Source organism: Eretmochelys imbricata, chromosome 2, assembly GCF_965152235.1.
Source record: "Eretmochelys imbricata isolate rEreImb1 chromosome 2, rEreImb1.hap1, whole genome shotgun sequence".
In the NCBI taxonomy this organism is placed as follows: domain Eukaryota; kingdom Metazoa; phylum Chordata; order Testudines; family Cheloniidae; genus Eretmochelys; species Eretmochelys imbricata.
In genome coordinates this window covers 27,018,991-27,038,530 of record NC_135573.1, presented here as the reverse complement: position 1 = coordinate 27,038,530, position 19,540 = coordinate 27,018,991, and positions in this window count along the sequence as shown.

Below are 19,540 nucleotides of genomic sequence, written 5' to 3'. Positions count from 1 at the left end.
ACTGATGGGCAGGCGCTGCGTCCCGGGCCTGCACCAGCAGCCATACCACCATGACAAGGAGTGACACTGTCCCCCACCTTGAGAGTGAGGTCACAGGTACCCTCTCCAGTACCCCCAATACCCCTCCCAATATACACACCACTCTTGCACCACCCGCAAATACCCCCTCCCAGTATACACACTCACCCCTCCAGCACCCCCAAATGCCCCTCCCAGTACATATACCCCTCCTCTAGCACAACCCCAAATGCCCTCTCCTAGTACACACACACACACCCCTTCAGCACCCCACAAATGACCCCTCCAACACTTCCCAACTGTACCCCTCTTTGCCCCCCCTTCGCATCCAGCAGTGTCCTCTTTTTGGGAACCTGAAATATGGTAACCTTACCTTATACAGATTATAAGGCCAGAAGGACCCATTGTGATCATCTAATCAGTCCTGCTGCATAACACGGGCCAAAGGACTTCCCTGAATTAATTCCTGTTTGAACTAGAGCATAATTGTTAGGAAAATGTCCAGTCTTGATTTAAAACTTTACATCATCCCTGGCTTTTAATTTTTGCCCATGACAAGGTCAAGCCCCAGAGTATTAAGGAATTCAAATTGTGGGTGCTGAACACCTCTCACCTTTCATGGTAGGAAACACCCCTGGAATATGTACAATGCCTCATACTTACCAGACCTTGGATGCAACTGGTAATGTTGGAACCTGCAAAATGCTAAATGAAAATCAGCTTCTATACTTAAAAAAATACCCATTAACTTTCCATATTGAGTCTAAAGTTGGGGGGGGGGGGAGTGTATGGAACTCTATAAAATATGTAGGATTTGCAGCCCTATAAATCAGAAGGGATTGAAGGATTATAATATTTTTCTTTAAAAACCTAAAATAAAATCCAGCCTTGCAGTTCTGATGCCAAGTTTCCACCCAACATGATCTCAAGAAATCAGGGTTGCAAAGTGCACAATGAACTGTAATTTGATGTAGCAAAATGATATTAAAAATATTATCAGAAATGGCTATTACATACAATAATATCATCATAATGGGCCAAATCCTTGAGCCTTTACTCGGGTAAACTGCCCACTGATTTACTATTGACTTCAGGGGGAGTTTTGCATGAATACAGGATTTTACCCAATGCTTGTAGTTACACAGAATGACAATGACACTGGCTAATTGAAGACTATGGAATGCAAAAGGAGCAGGCCTTATATGGCAGACCAGTAAGTCCATTACACCCATGCAATCTGCCTTTTGGGAAATTCAGCAGGGTTGCATGGCTGTCTTTTAGGACAGAATTTGGCCAGTATACTCTATGGGGCTAGGCTGTCAGTTACCCAAGGTTTTCTAGCTGGTCATAAACATTTTGGCTGAGGCCACAAGGCCATGCCATATGGTCATTCAGAACTGAAGGACAATGCTTTTTGAGATCTCATTGGAAACAAACTCTACACAGCAAACTGCATCATCACACAACAGAGTATACAGTAAAGAAGAGCGCATACAAACACGGCCTGACTCGGTGAGGTCTTGATCCTGACTGTGGCCTTTTGGGACACTAATGCAACAGCGATATTATGCTACATACAAAACGCTACACTGAAAGAATGTTATGTAGGTTGCAAAGTCAAGCAGCCATAAATTAGGAAATGACAGAATTAAGGTTGCCTGTGCATCTGGCCCCTTGTGCATATTCAGTATAATACAGACCCAGAAGAAAGGAAGGGCTGTCAGGGAGCTGGCTATGTCCCCTTGATTCTTAGCTGCAGACGTGGCCTGAGCACAGGCTGCAGCAGCCTGAGGCTGCTCTAACACATGCCAGCCGGCAACTGTCCCTAAGTATCCTCCAACTGCTGAACACAGAGAGCTACGCATTCCAGTCACTCTTCCTTCTGGCCTAGGGTTGCCAACTTTCTACTCACACAATACCAAACACCCTTGCCCTGCCCCCTGCTCTGCCCCTCCCCCGAGGCCCTGCCCCTGCCCCACACCTTCTCTGAGGCCCCAACCCCTGCTCACTCCATCTCCCCCCCCTTCTGTCCACCCTCACTCACTCATCTTCACCGGGCTGGCTCAGGGGGTTGGGATGCGGGAGGGGTGAGGACTCTGGTGTGGGACCAGTGATGAGGGATTGGGGTGCAGGAGGGGGTTTGGAGTGCAAGAGGGCACTCCGGGCTGGGGCAGGGGGTTGGGGCATGGTGGGGGGGAGAAGCGAGGGCTCTGGCTGGGGGTGCGGGTTCTGGGGTGGAGCTGGAGATGAAGGGTTTGGGGTGTAGGAGGAGGCTCAGTCCTGGGATCGAGGGGTTTGGAGGGTGGGAGGGGAATCAGGGCTGGGGCAGGGAGTTGGAGAGTGGGAGGGGGTCAGGGTTACAGGCTCTGGGTGGTGCTTACCTCAAGCAGCTCCTGGAAGCAGCGGCATGTCACTCTTCCGGCTCCTACGCGGAGGCGCGGCCAAGTGGCTCTGCACGCTGTCCCATCCATAGGCACCGCCCCCATAGCTCCCATTTGCCGTGGTTCCCAGCCAATGGGAGCTGCGGAGACAGTGCTTTGGGCGGGGGCAGAGCGTGGAACCCCCTGGCTGCCCCTACCCAGAGGAGCCAGAGTGGGGACATGCCACTGCTTCCGGGAGCCACGCGGAGCCAGGGAGCCTGCCTTAGCCCAGCTGCACTGCCAACTGGACTTTTAATAGCCCGGTCAGCAGTGCTGACCGGAGCCGCCAGGGTCCCTTTTCAACCAGGTGTTCCAGTAAAAAAACGGACTCCTGGCAACCCTATTCTGGCCCTACACCAGAGGCTGAGTGAGATGTGACACAGAAGCTGGTTGTGCTGGAACTACATCTGCTGGATACTCCCCACGGCAGAGAAGGGAGGGTTGTATTGCATTGCTTTTACACAGCAAAGGTAATGGACCAGGCCAGCGAATCCAGCTCAGAGTCTTTAGTTACATGATCACTTACTATTATTCCTGTAGAACCCTTGCCTTGTTGAGTGCACTGGATGGTGATCAAGGAGTGAGGCAGCTATCCAGAAGTTCTTTTTATCCTCATTATTCAGTATATACCCCCAGGCTTTATTTACTGCACACCAGCAAAACCCTGTACTTATTAATTTCCTCATGGGCTTTTCTGTGGAACATATAGTGTCCAAGTGCCTCACAAACATTGATGAGATTATCTGCACAACACCCCTCTAAGGTAAAGGGCAATTATTTTATAGAGGCGAAACTGAGGCATGGAGATTTAAGTGACTTCTTCAAGTTCACACTGGAAATCTGTGACAGAACTGGGACCTGAATCAGATCTCCCAATTCTCAAACTATCACATTAACTACATCCTTCCTCACCTCAGTGACTGGGTGTGTGCCCCTTGAGACATCTAGGACCTGATTTTTCAGAGCAGCCATGAATCCACAGCTCCCACCGACTTCAACTGAAGTTGTGAATGCTCAGATTTTCTGAAACACAAGCCCTAGTGTCTCAAGTTGGGCACCTAGAAAATACACCAAGTTAGCCACCATCTATAAAAATGTTGGTGTTAGTGATACAAGCCCCAGCTTCAAGTTTCCTTGGGGGTGCTCAACCCCCACTCAGCCCCAGGTCCTGCCCCCACTCCACCCCTTCCCCAAGCCCCTACCCCGCCCCAACTCTTCCCACCTCCACTCTGCCTCTGCCCCACCCCCACCCTGCCTCTTCCCGCACAGGTCCACCCCCTCCCCTAAGTGCACCCCGGCCCTGCTCCTCCCCCTCTCTCCCAGCACCTCCTGCACAATGCTGAACAATTGATCGCAGTGGGCGGGAGGCGCTGGGAGGGTCAGGGAGGAGTTGATAGGCAGGGCCTCCGGACAGGAGGCACAGGGTAGGAAGAGGGGAGCTGGCTGCCGGTGGGTGCTGAGCACCCACTAATTTTTCCATGGGTGTTCCAGCCCTGGCAGAGCCTTGTTTTGCGAAGTCCCTTACTCATTTAAACACAAACTATAGATCTGTCGCATTAGATACGGTATTATTACTGCCACACTTGTGCATGCTCAGCTGCTTTCTAACAATGCTTGCGTTGATGCCCCTGTGGCTGGAAATGGATATGTCACCGTTACAGTCAATATAAAAGGAAAATCAGTTGCAAAGTAAAGTGACCAGAATTATTGACTTAATTCTGTCCTCAGTTACACTCAGTTCCACTCCTGTGGAAATCCGTAGTAATGCCATGGAAGTTGACTGAACTACAGTGATGGAAAACTGGTGTTAATGACATCAAAATCAGGCCTTATATACCTACAAAGACCATATCTGACCTATTAAGAGATGATTCCATGTCAGAGACAGTCACAATGCACCTGAAATAAAATATGAGTTGAGGAATTCTATGGTTGAAATTCTATGTCCCATTTATTTCTATATACGATGTTATGTAGATGACCATTACAGTCCCTTTGGGCCTTAAACACTAATCTCAGTAGCATACTCCTGAGCAATAGTACTCCACAGTCTACTATAAACATAGTAGGCCAAATCTTCCGCTGTTGTAAATAAGTTTTGTTGCCTTCCGTGGAGTTATGCTGATTTACACCAACTGTGGATCTGGCTCACTGTTAGGGTGACATCCATATGACAAGCAAGTCTGATACTGCATTAATCTACCAGTATTTTCTATGGATTCCAATATCTGCCATTCCAATAGCTGAACTGTTACTCTCTGAGTGAATTGGCAAAGGTTAAAATATCCTTGAACAGCTTTACTTTCCTCCCTTGTTTATTCTGCTTTTGGAGAGGATTGAACGCTGGTCATACCCATATTTTCTAAAGCAATGGTTCTCAGCCAGGGGTACACATACCCCTGTGGTTACAAAGAGGTCTTCTGGGGGTACATCAACTCATCTAGATATTTGCCTAGTTTTACAACAGGCTACATAAAAAGCACTAGCGAAGTCAGTACAAACTAAAATTTCATATAGACACAATGACTTGTTTATTCTGCTCTATATACTATACACTGAAATGTAAGTACAATATTTATATTCCAACTGATTTATTTTATAGTTACATGGAAAAAATGAGAAAGGAAGCAATTTTTCAGTAATAGTGTGCTGTGATACTTTTTTTTGTCATGTATGATTTTGTAATCAGGTAGTTTTTAAGTGAGGTGAAACTTGGGGGTACACAGGACAAATCAGACTCCAGAAAGAGGTACAGTAGTCTGGAAAGGTTGAGAGCCACTATTCTAAGTACACATGTTGTGTGCTTCCTTGCTGTCCTAGGATAACATAGCACCTTCCTCTGCTACCTTAATTTCCTTGTTTTCCTTTCTTTGTCAAATGCACTCCATGAACTAGATGGAATAACAATTGGACCCCAGAAGCTCTACACAAAAATGTATGTGACTGCACATCTAATTTTGCATGAGCTACATGAGGAAATGGCCAGCAAGGCCTTGGATACACAGTAGATATCCCCAACCTCAAAATCTCTACACACTGGTATTCTATTTAACCTTGTTCCAACTAATCGCTGCAGAATAACAAAATTTTCCTGTGTTACACTTTTTGTGGCACTACACCTTTGGTTAAGTGTCCCACAAAGCTAGGCCTTTCAGCAAATTTCATGGCCTAAGTACAAAGAACAGCATTTGCTTTTAAGGGCATATTTAGTTTGCTATCATATTTTACATAAACTATTGGAAGAATTTGGAAGACAAGCTGTTTCGGACTGATTTGTCAACCATGCGAAGTTCAAAGCTATAGTTATCTCTTGTATTAAAATGTTCTGTTGTTCCTTAAGGAAGAATTTTTCATTTCTGATAGGGCTCTTGTCAAATAAAAATTGCCTGAGAGAGGAAGCCTTTGAAAAATTATGTTTTATTCATTAATTATTTCTTCTCGTAACATCTCAAAAGAAAATCAAAGGGAGAAAGATCTATGTTGTGAAATTGTGACTATGTTCATTTTAGCAAAAGTAAGACTTTAGTAATACAGTACGTTTTCCTTACTGCACCAAAATAATCCTTATCTTGGAGGAAACTGAATCAGTAGTAGTAGATACTGTCTAAAAAAATTTTTTTTCAAAAGAATTCCTTTTATTTATCTGGTTAAAGGATCATCTGTCCAGTAATGTTTTCCCCAAGAATCACATTAAAGCTAGTTTAAAAATAATTTGCCATTTACATATGGTTTCACTAGACTGAAAATTAAGGAAAAAAATCTCATGCAATGCCAGCAATAAACAATAGACAGAGTTACATATATCGCCTGGGTTTAGTTCACCATGCCTGCCCTATATAGCTGTGCCTCAGAAAGTGATATGTTTTCCATGGTGAAGGGTTAAAAGAGGATATCAAACTATCTTCTGGAAATCATTAAGTTACAAAGCCCCAAGAAGATAAAAGTTTCCATTTTCTAAAATGTAAATCTAAAACATATTCATTAGTATTGCAAAACAAACATGCAAATCTTCACCACTTGAAAAGCTCAGCTAAATATGTACAAGGGCAAAACCCAAAAATACATCTGGTACTCGGTTAGAAAACTTGCCTTTTTGGTTTTATCTAAAGAGCTTGTCTGTCTTCCATGGTCGGCCTCTTGGAATATTGCAATTCATAATAAGCCTTTTAGCTAAGGATGAAATAAACAAAGATAATGTCTATGTCCCAATTTAAATGGTCCAGATGGAATGATTTTTCCATATGTTTAGCACACCAAATGTTTATTAATCATTACTAGCAGAGTTTAGAAGATTATAACAGTTTATTGGACAGGGCAGGGGATAAAATTTACAGTTTGTATAATCACTGCCCACCTTTTTAATACTCCATTATTCTAGTATTTCACTTTGTACTCGGGGGGGAGGGGGGGTTGTGTGTGTGTGTGTACAGTTGTTACAGGGCAGGGAATTTCAGCCAACTGATCAAGAGAAGGTTTTGTGCCCAAATTTGGATACAATATCAGTCGTGAGGAATGTGTTACATCATAACAATGACAATGTGGGTAAAGCTGGCAGTACTTAACTCGCTCTCTTTTATAGTGATTTACTTAGTCTCTGGCAATCTGTTTCTCACTTGATGTTTGTTTCCCATAAACAGTTTAAACATGGGAGAGTATGGTGTCAAGATAACAGTCATATCATCAGTCATTGCAGAACATCTATGTGGGCTGCCAAGAAAACGAGACTCTTTTATCTCTAGCTTCTATAAGTGCTTATGTTTTTGGTGATTGTTTCTCATCAACGTGCTTCATTGTTTTCTGAAACCTGACCATCAGCAGCTCTATTATGTTGTCATTTCAACTTAAGTGAATTGAAGGCTGTGGATGTAGCTGTGGGGACAGGAGGGAGGACGACAAGGAGGTAGTGGAATGGGCTAAGTGAAAAGGCAATAGGAAAATGGTACTTAGAAAGCAGCATGACAATAGAGAGCCTGGAAAATTAAACTGCAAGCGCACATTGAAGAATCTGTGAAAAGTGCTTTGCATCATGTTTCTTTCCTGTGACCTTTTGAATCAAAAGGTTTTCAGTATTAGTCAGATAAAATATGTGATTTTCCATTGCATTAAGTGTTCCTGGCACTTAAAAAATATATTACATTTGTAAAAAGCAGGAAAAAAAATCACCAAAAAAATTCCAGGCTGCATGTATTTTTAAATAGCAAGTAGACAGCTAACAAATGAATCTGAGGCCAGGCTACAATGATTTTATTTTAATGGAATAACTCAATTTTCTGATAGATTATTTACATGAGTTTTGAGATATTTATCTTATCCAGACAGAAGAACTAACTATAGATACCTATAGAAATGTAGCAATACGTGGCTCCAGTTTTGAAGGAAAGCATCCTTACTCCCAAACACAACTGTGAAAATACATGGGCCTGGTCCACACTAGAAAATGAAGTTGGTTTAACTACGTGAAAAATCCATGCTCCCTGAGCGGCGTAGTTAAGGCAACCTAACCACCAGTGTAGACAGCATTAGGCAGGTGTAAAAATTCTTCGGTTAACCTAGCTACTGGCTCTCAGGGCGGTGGATTACCTATGTCAACAGGAGAACTGCCCCTATCGGCATAGGTACTTTATATGCTGAAGCACTCAGTGGTGCAGCTGTGCCACTATAGCATTTCAAGTGTAGGCAAGCCCACAGAGATGCAAATTCAACACCGAATGCACTGATAACCCGAGTCACTGGATAGTTATGGCTCTGTTCTAGATGAATAACCTGCACTGGTATATTTTACAAGGCACCTCAGTGATTTTGGAGCCTAAGTCTCATTTTCAAAAGTGACAAGCACTTAGGACCCTAAGTCCCAATAATTTCCAATGAGATTTTGGCCCCTACGTGTCACTTTTGAAAATAGGATTTTTTTAAAATTTTACCCTTCACGAATAACTTCTGTATTTCCTGTAAGCCTCTACAGAGCAGGATCGGAGTACACCCTGCAGTCATTTACGAGAAAGAAGGACCCTACAGTCATGTGCTGGCCCCGAAAGAGGACTAATTGAGCAAAAATTTCAGCGTGCATCTTAATCTTGGCAAAGGAAAAAATCTAAAACCTTTGACAATCAGTGCAACTCATACATGGAATCTGGACTCTGCATGTCATAGGAGATGGGAGACGTTCTCGAAATAGCCTATACAAAAGAGTCTGCTAATGCTGCAGGAAACAGCAGCTGTAATTGCCCAAAAGAGAAGCTTTTGGCTTGGTTTCTGACTTGTTCCTGCAGTCTCCGTATCTGGGGCTTGGAAATTTCTTGGCATCCTCTGTCCCCTCAAAGTCCAAGAAGAATAAGACCTAATTTCTTATCCCAAAACATAGAACTACTGGAGCAAAAAGTCAAGAAAAATTACTATCATCTCTGGCTCTGAAGGATGAAAAGTGGATCCTACCAATAAACTAAAGCATGGACCAGACATGACCAAGGACTTCCCTATTTTCTTATATAATTACTTACAAAACACTACCTTAAAAGAATGTTAAGGTTGCAAAGTCAAAACTCAGAAGCACTCACACCGTCATTCATTCCCTGAGCTATATATATCCTGTGGATGGATATCATTAGGGAATTATTAGGAAAGGGATAGATAATAAGACAGAAAATATCATATTGCTTCTATGTAAATCCATGGTACACCCACATCTTTACTATGTGCAGATCTGGTCACCACATCTCAAAAAAGATATATTGGAAATGGAAAAGGTACAGAAAAGGGCAACAAAAAATATTAGGGGTATGGAACAGCTTCCATATCAGAAGAGATTAATAAGTCTGGGACTTTTCAGCTTGGAAAAGAGACTAAGGTAGGATATGATAGACTTCTATAAAATCGTGAATGGTGTGGAAAAAGTAAATAAGGAAGCGTTATTTACTCCTTCTCTTAACCCAAGAACTAGGGGTCACTTGATGCATTCAATGAAGTGAGCTGCAGCTCACGAAAGCTTCTTCTCAAATAAATTTGTTAGTCTCTAAGGTGCCACAAGTCCTCCTTTTCTTTTTGCAAATGAAATTAATAGACAGCAGGTTTAAAACAAACAAAATAAAGTATTTTGTCACACAACACACAGTCAAGCTGTGGAACTCCTTGCCAGAGGATGTTGTGAAGGCCAAGACTATAACAGGGTTCAAAAAAGCACTAGATAATTTCATGGAAGATAGGTCCATCAATGGTTATTAGCCAGAATGGGCAGGGACGCAAAACCATGCTCTGAAGTATCCCTAGCCTGTTTGCCAGATGCTGTGAATGGGTAACGGGATGGATCACTTGATGATTACCTGTTCTGTTCATTCCCTCTGAAACACTTGGCATTGCCCACTGTCAGAAGACAGGACACTGGGCTAGATGGGCCATTGGTCTGACCCAGTATGGCCGTTCTTATGTTCTATGTATGTATGTATGCATTGAATGAGACTGGGGACCAGTGTAGAAAGGCATGTGATCATGTAATTAAAAACTACATCATAATGTACATGCAATGGGAGCCCAACGAAGGTTGCACAGACATCCTTGATTCTGAAATTTCCAAACTTTTGAGTGCATAACTTTGCAACTTTAACATTCTTTTAATGTAGGGACTTGGGGAAGGTTGTGTCATTTCCTAGGTTTTCAAAAAAGCAACCTGAAAAAAGAAATTCCATCATGTGGAACTATATTACCAGCCCCATGGATCATAATCAGGGTTGGAACCTTTAGATCCACCGCACAGACCTTTGCCACTTGAGCTAATAGAGGAATTATAGCAGAGGTGGGATGCCATCTTGTGTGTGGGTCAGCCACTAGAGGGAAATAAGCCCCACATTTTGCCAGTGGGATTCAGAGTGATTTGCTCAGAGCAGAGGAATGGTGAGACTCGGGAATCATGGGCTGTATTCTAGGTTCTGAGAGTAGTGTATCTAGTGGTTACAGACGCCTCTGCCACTGCTTCCCCCACCCCTGCTTTGATGGGTTCATTTGAAGCTGAAACAGTAGGCAAAACTCAGGATGTGAACAAACCCCATCAGCTGAAATTGATGAATGGTTTGCATAATCCTCCCCAGATCCAGCATAGTTCAATGCCCTTGCCCACTTCCTGAAGGAATTCTTGCATTTGAAGGCATAGAAGGTGAAGGCAGAGGAATGGATTCATTTAGATGTATGTTACAATAGGCTCAAACACTGGATGTGGAAGACTGGCCACTGAATAACATATGTGCACACAATTTTCATTAATAAAATCAAAATGTTACAAAGGCACAGAATCCCCAGTCATTTGGGCATTTTGTCATTTCTTCCTGTGAGTCTCTGCAGCAGCATGTCACAATTCTTCGTCAAGACCTCCTAATTGTTCCCAGAGACTAAACATCTGAGCCTCAGGCAGCTCTTGGAGCGCCAGTATATACTGTGATCCACAAGGCCTCAGGAAAAGTCACCTCCCCCATACTCTCACCTGCAGGCCAACTGACAGTCAAATGTTGCTCTTTAGCTATCTAGAGCAAGCAGGCGCATTCAGAGAGCAGTAGGCTCGTCTTCACCCAGCACTGCTGCATCTCAAACTGAAATAGCAATTTTTAGCAAAAGACTGAGCGAAGAGAAAGCAGGGCCCGACTGTTCAGGGCCCAGTCCTGCCCACTGTTTCGCAGGCATCATAGTATGGCCAACCTCAAGTGTTCAAACCCCGTGAGTCATGTGACTGACTTAAAGTCATGTCAAAATCATGTGACTGACTTAAAAATCATGAGATTAAAAAAAACAAACATTTTGGGTTCTTTTGATTTTGATTTCTAATACTTAAGGTTTGTTACACTCTGGTCACATTTTCAAGCTTTTCTCCATACTCACGAGGGCCAGAAACTTACTTAAAAAAACAAATTGAAGTTGAGATTATCACCTTATGACAACGTTCCAGAAGAGGAAGGATGACCCAGCAGTTAAAGCACTAGCTTGGGAGTCCTCAATTCAATTCTCTGCACTGCCACAGATTCCTATGTGATCCTGGGCAAGTCAGTTAGGCCTGGTCTATTCCTAAATCTAAGACTGACCTAGCTACATCACTCAAGGGAGAGGAAAAAGTCACACCCCTGAGAGATGCAGTTAAGCCAACCTAAGCCCTGGTATAGACACTGCTAGGTCGAAAGAAGAATTCATGCATCAACCTAGCTACTGCCTCTTGAGGGGATGGATTTACTACAGGGCTGGAAAACCCCTTCCATCAGTGCCGAAAGCATAGTAGCTGTGCCACTTTTAGTGCAGACATACCATTGGTCTCTCAGTTCCCTGTCTGGAAGATGGGGATAAGAACGTCCCCACCTCGGAGGGTTCTGAGGAAAAATACATTAAAGATTGGGAGGTACTCGGATACTATGTAAGTGAGGGCTATATACGTGACTTAGGGCTTGTCTACACTGGCAATTTACAGAGCTGCAACCTGTTCGCTCATGGGGGTGAAAAAACACCCCCCTGAGCGCAGCAAGTTTCAGCACTGTAAAGCGCCAGTGTAAACAGTGCACCAGCGCTGGGAGCCATGCTTCCAGCACTGGCAGCTACACCCCTCGTGGAGGTGGGTTTTTTAGAGCGCCGGGAGAGCTCTCTCCCACCGCTCCGCCGTGACTACGCACGCCACGTTAAAGCGCTGCCACAGCAGCCCTTAGCATTGCCCGTGTAGGCTAGCCCTTAGATACATCAGAGCTAGGATTCTGAGAACAGCACAAAATGTCGTGAGACTGACAATAAACCAGAGAGCTGGCAACACTAGACTAACTCTCTTGGAATGGAATTGAGAGCAGAATTGGAGCCTCAGAGTCAAATTCTGCACTGACAAACTCTCTGCAATTTGACCTTGAATTAGCGCTTACATAGCACGCTACAACGCACTGTAGAAACTTTAATTAATCTCTTACCACCATTACCATGTATTTGTACAGCACCTAGCACAAGGGGGGCCCAGTGCGGCTGGCCTCCAAGCACCACCATGATTTAAACATCAAATATTAATTAATCTTTGCAGAAGGCTGCAGGCCACAGGAAGGGAGACAAAAACACTCCACTTACATTTCCACTTCATTTTGTATTTTGAAAGCTTCTCACAGATAAGGAGACGTGACTTTTTCAGAGAAGCATAAATACCTCAACTCAGGCTGAATAGACTCTTTTCTGACGTGCTTTGGGGTGATATCTTCTATCAAACATTAACACACATGCCCGCACTAACTATGATTTTGCATAGCCAAATCATACCGCATTTCTGCCACAAATTCAGAATGCATACAAAAAATGTGTCATTAAAATGGAAGAATGACTAATACAGGGCTGTAAGTAATTTGTGTGCAATAGCATGCAACAGAACATGACCGCGGCTGCCATCCTAAGCCAAATGTTTGATCGGTCAGGTCATTCAGGCTAGAACATGATAAACCTGTAACCCATGAGATGGAAGCCCACATTCATTAGCTTGATCTCCTGATGAGTGATACGATGAAGACTTGACATTGAAGAGGTAACTAAAATATCTGTATTTCAAGAGTTGGTATTGTGTGGAGTGTTGCTTGATTGTTCCCCTAAATGCCCTTTTTAAATATTCAAAATATATTTTTAAAAAATACAACCTTTTATTTTAGATCAAATTTGGAAATTAACAGCTCTGGTCTCCTATTCCTGGTGTAAGTCTTCTAGTGATATTTGACACAGATCTCTTCAAAGCCACACCACAAGTGCTAACATTCCCTGGCATTATGACTGACTAAACAGACAACAGTAAACAGATTTTAAGCCAAAGGGACCGTTATGGTCACTTAGTCTGACCACCTGCATAAGACAGGCTGCTATACCCAATGATACCTGCATCAAGCCCAGAACTTCCGGTTGGACTAGACCACCCTTTTCAGAAAGACATCCAATCTTGATTTAGAGAATCTATCACATCCTTCAGTAACTGTTCCAGCAGTTAATCAATGGAGTTGGGGGTGTCTCTAAGGTGCCACAAGTCCTCCTTTTCTTTTTGCGGATACAGACTAACACGGCTGCTACTCTGAAACTGGATAGAAGTCAGTACTACTTGCTTCACTTCCAATGGCCTGAAGAAAAGGCTCAAAGTGGGGGGAGTGGCCTGGAGAGCAATACGATATTATTATAAATTGGTGCAACAACCCTGTGACATACATATTGCAACACATCATCAGGGCATTCTGAATTTCTTTTTTTATAGCTCTTTGTGACTCATATCAAACAACAAAGTGACTCTTTAGTTAAAGGCTGGGTACTGCTATTCTGTAGGATACAAGCAGCTTGTTCCATTCCCAGCAATGGGGAATTGCAGGAAAAAACTGCAATCCATATCACCATCTGAAACAAGCAAGAGATCATGCAGGTTCCTTCCCTGCTTATATAACCCTGGACCACACACTAACAATTTCATTTTGATCTGCAGATAGTCTTTAGGACATGTGTCTCATATGTCAACTGATAGGCTCTGTCTACACTAGACTTCTGCCCTAAGATGTTCCACCATTGCTAGCACCAGTGATCTGCAGATAGTCTTTAGAGCATATGTTTCCTATTGCAAAATCATCTGTAATATGGGGATAACACTCACCTATGCTACAGGGATATTATGAGGCTTAATTGATTGCTAATATTTATCAAGCACTCTGGAATCCATGCATGGAAAGTGCTACGGAAGTGCAAAGTATTATCAGCTAATGGACGGCATTTGCTGACATATGTGTTCTGTTTTGTACAAATCATTGTAACAGCTCACACCATGCCTGGGAAACAGGCTTTTTAAACATTATCCTGATATGAAGAATTTAAGATCTATTTCCATGACTTATCTATATTATTTTAATTGTCAGCAGTAATTAGGCATTATACAATAGACACTGATATAACAGACGAATACAGCTCAGTATGTTAAGGGTGAACTGAAATATTTTATATGTTAAAAAAAGAAACACAAAAGGTTGTTTGGCATCCCAGGTCATTAGAAGAATATATGTGTACTCTTTTTAAAAAGAAAAGGAGGACTTGTGGCACCTTAGAGACTAACCAATTTATTTGAGCATAAGCTTTCGTGAGCTACAGCTCAATGCGTCTGATGAAGTAAGCTGTAGCTCACGAAAGCTTATGCTCAAATAAATTGGTTAGTCTCTAAGGTGCCACAAGTACTCCTTTTCTTTTTGCGAATACAGACTAACACGGCTGTTACTCTGAAACCACTCTTTTTAAAGTTACAAGTACATCCACAATTGCTAAATCCTGATTTCAGCCTTCTGTGTTCCTTTGGCTACAGTTCTGTCAGCACTGGGAGATGTTGGGTAGTCAGAATGTAACCCTTCTGCCAGGTGGAGCCAGCAGCACCAAGGCTGGGTTCAAGAGCTAGGGGTTCCTTTTCAACAATACAACACAAAACCGGCTTGAGCCCCCACCCAGTAACCTGGGAAAATTACACACCACCCCTGGGCGCCTCTGAGAGGCAATACTTCCCAACTCACAATCACAGAGTCTGAGTGTAGAAAAGAAACTTTTAATGAAAGGAGGGAAGTCATCCGACATTAATTAGGGAAAATGCCACAAGCAGGGTTTATAAACCTAAAACTGTGAGCAGGATACTCACCCCAGAGTGCGTGGAGCAGAGTCTTCTGCCTCATGTTCCTGAGTTCTACAATCAAAAGTTCCTTTTCTGTGCCCCTCTCTGCTCTCTCTCCATACCCCACAGACAGTGGTTGTCCTTGTCAGTGAGAAGCCAGGGTTCAGATGTCCATCTGTATGAGTTCACCTCCCATTCCGGGAAGAAGGCACCTTACTTGCTCCATCATGTGAGCACTTGCTCTGGCTGGCTGCCCCACTTCTGGCCGCCCCGCCAGCCACTGCTCCTTGCTGCCTGGCCACCCTGCCAGCCATTGTTCCTCACTGCCTTCCACCAGCTGACTGCTCGCCACTTTCGCTGGCCATTCATCAGTCACCCCTGGCTGCCACCTGCTATGACCTCTGTCAGTCAGTCTCTTAGTGATTTTTGGGTCTCAACAGGCTGAGCAGAAACACTGCCCTCACCACAAGTGATTTCAGCTCTCATAACATAACAAAAGGCTCCTAATGGAGCCCATTTAGATCTATTTTTAAACAGTGAAGAGGAACAGGTTAAACCGGACCAGGTACCCTTATGGAGAGTCCACACTTCCTGGCTAGGACACCTCTTACTTTCACAGGGGTCTAGCATTCAAGCCCCTGGCTTAACAAGGTCCTTTCAGCTGAGGGTGACCCCCTCATTTGGGACAGGTTAAGCACAGTTCTCTCCCCTTTATTCATACAATAAAGACAACAATGTTGATAACAGCATTTCACTACCCCTGCATTCAGTACTAAAGTGATTTGTAACCCAACACCAGCCAAAGTTGATTACTTTCAGCAACACCACTCTATCTACTGGATATCTAAGCAGAATAGGTGTGTTCATGTAAATACAGTTTGCTCCTGAAGTCTCTCCCACTCCCTGCTAGCTGTCAAGGGAGAGTTCATTCAGATCCTGTATACAAGAATATTTTAAAATCAGGGCATTTATTTAGGTATCTAAATATAGACTTTTAGGAGCCTAACTTTAGGGACATATTTTTGAAAATCTTGGCCTAAGTACCAAACAAAATTATCATAATCACGGAACAAAGGGCCACATTTATCCATTTCCTTTCCTACCTATCTTCATGCTCTCTCCTTCTCCTCAGGCAACCAAGGAATTATTTTTTACTCCTCGTTTATTTTCTACACTCTTCTCTCTTGTTTTGTTGGTGTTGGGGCTGTTGGAAAGCTAAGAAGTAGACTACAAAGTTTTAGAAACACTCACATACACAATATTCTGTAATCTTCAATCTAGTGCCAGTCTCATGATGCTTTGTACGAATTCCTCTGGGTTTCCTCTATATGCTTATCTTGTCTGTCCTCTATTTCTGCTGGCAAAATCTCTTTTGGTGTGAGCCTGATAGAGGTGGGTTTCAAATTGCTATCTGGGGTTATTGTCGGCTGGAGCACTCAGAGAACAAATACCCTATCAGAATCATGAGGTGGGTGGCCAGTGTAAGATGCTGCTCTCCGTTCAGAGATGGAAGCATCTCCCGCTTCACTATCAGTCAGCTAATGCTACATTAGATGTTACAAGGCTGCTATGGCCTCACCTTCCTGTAATCCACATTCAGACTAACAAGAATAATAATAATGGGAGGAGTGGTAGATACGCTGGAGGGGAGGGATAGGATACAGAAGGACCTAGACAAATTGGAGGATTGGGCCAAAAGAAATCTGATGAGGTTCAATAAGGATAAGTGCAGGGTCCTGCACTTAGGAAGGAAGAATCCAATGCACCGCTACAGACTAGGGGCCGAATGGCTAGGCAGCAGTTCTGCGGAAAAGGACCTAGGGGTGACAGTGGATGAGAAGCTGGATATGAGTCAGCAGTGTGCCCTTGTTGCCAAGATGGCCAATGGCATTTTGGGATGTTTAAGTAGGGGCATAGCCAGCAGATCGAGGGACGTGATCGTTCCCCTCTATTCGACATTGGTGAGGCCTCATCTGGAGTACTGTGTCCAGTTTGGGGCCCCACACTACAAGAAGGATGTGGATAAATTGGAGAGAGTCCAGCGAAGGGCAACAAAAATGATTAGGGGTCTAGAACACATGACTTATGAGGAGAGGCTGAGGGAGCTGGGATTGTTTAGTCTGCAGAAGAGAAGAATGAGGGGGGATTTGATAGCTGCTTTCAACTACCTGAAAGGGGGTTCCAAAGAGGATGGCTCTAGACTGTTCTCAATGGTAGCAGATGACAGAACGAGGAGTAATGGTCTCAAGTTGCAGTGGGGGAGGTTTAGATTGGATATTAGGAAACACTATTTCACTAGGAGGGTGGTGAAGCACTGGAATGCGTTACCTAGGGAGGTGGTAGAATCTCCTTCCTTAGAGGTTTTTAAGGTCAGGCTTGACAAAGCCCTGGCTGGGATGATTTAGTTGGGGATTGGTCCTGCTTCGAGCAGGGGGTTGGACTAGATGACCTTCTGGGGTCCCTTCCAACCCTGATATTCTATGATTCTATGATTCTGTGAATAGCTTCCTAATGCAAGGAAGATTCTTCTCCAGCTGATGTGTCTTAAAGGGGCAGCAGCCCCCGGCAAGATATTCCTAGCTAAGGGCTCCATTTCAGAGCTCAGAGAAGATGTAAAGAGGGACCAAGTGGTTCTACAGAGAATTGCAGAGCATGGGAGCACACAGCTCATTTACCTCAGTTCCCCTCTTCTCGCCTTGAGCATCTCTGCCACTTCCCCTTCCCACTAAGGAAGTGAAAGTCTTGGGGATTTATTCCAAGGCAGGTTGGTGTTTCTCCTAGACAAGGTAGGCCTGTCAAGGTGCCAGCATCTGCAGTCTTCCAGAATTTACAAGGGCCAGATGTCCAGGAACAATTTCTGCTTAATACTCAGTGAAATGGTGAAGAAGGATTTTAATGCATAGTAAAGCATTCACTGAATTCCTTTTAGGCGTATGGTGCATTTTAATGAATAAAATATTGGATTACCTCATATAAACAAAGGTTAACAGGATCAAGAATCGAGGCCTGCAAGCTTTCTCCTCATGCATGGAAATTGCCTTTGAGAAGCTGGCAATGTCTGGCATTTCCTGACGGTATATTTTATGGAGTATATTATTCACAAACATAAAATGAACATTTGAAAAAAACTGTAAAATTGATTCTGAACCACTGTGGTCATTAAAAACCCTATGGCACTTTACACTTATTATGGGTGTTAGCCATGGTCTCCTGGCCAAAATCAATTTGGCAATTACATGCTGCTTGCCTAAATTCCCTGGCCATTTCGGTTACATGCGGTGTTCTTCGCTTCCTCTCTAGACTATTAACTTGTAATGGTGTGTGCTGCGTAACAGTTACTGCTCTGTTTCATCTTTTAGGTGCCTCCAAGTGAGCATCAGTGACCTTCCTAGCAAAGAGAAAAGGAGTACTTGTGGCACCTTAGAGACTAACCAATTTATTTGAGCATAAGCTTTCTGTAGCTCATGAAAGCTTATGCTCAAATAAATTGGTTAGTCTCTAAGGTGCCACAAGTACTCCTTTTCTTTTTGCGAATACAGACTAACACGACTGTTACTCTGAAACCTTCCTAGCAAAGGGTGCTTATTTCAGCTATGGTACACTGCAATCGAAGATATGATTGCAGCTTGGGTAGACATACCCACGCTAGCTTTACCATCCTAGCATTGCTAAAAATAGCAGCTTAGAAGCAGCAGCACAGACTTCAACACTGACTGCACAAACCCGCCAGGGACCCGGGGACCCACTTGCATTGCTTATGCCTGTATTGCCACATTTATGCTGCTATGTTTAGCTATGCCAGCACGAGTATACACGTATCTGAGCTACAGACACAGTACAGTTATTTCAGTACAGTTACACCCTCTGCCATATAGGTTAAAGGACTACTTTAAATGCTTGCTTAAATAACACATTTCAGAAATAAAAGCAAAGGGAATGCAGAACTCACCAAAATAAGGGTCCAGCAGATAAATAATAAATATATGGAAGGTTACAAGATGGTTTTGTATCCATGACACAGTTACAAATCAGTTTCAATTTGTCACCTAGATTATCCATAACTGTAGTATATTTTTAGGGCATGTTATTAGGTTTTCTGTGACAGATGTAGTGGGCCTTGATCAGGATGATATAGCTGCATAATTTCTCTCTCACCCTCATTATGGCTGCTGTCACATTTCAGGGGGGTTGCGTGTTATATTGAGGTACATGCTTTTAAAGAAAGAGTTTATTGTGCACTTTGGTAGAGTTTGGCGGTGAAACACAGAAGCCATACATCAATGGCTAGCTGCTTTTACACAGAACTTTTTCATAGTTACAGCTGTAGGTTATTATTATTTAAAATAATGACTAACATTTGTATAGCAACTTTCATCCAAGAATCCCAAATAACTCAGTAAACCTTACATACCAGTTGCAAACTCTGGGCCAAATTCTGTCCTTATTTACAAATGAGCAACCCCAAGGACTTCACTGAGTTGACAATATATACATACATATG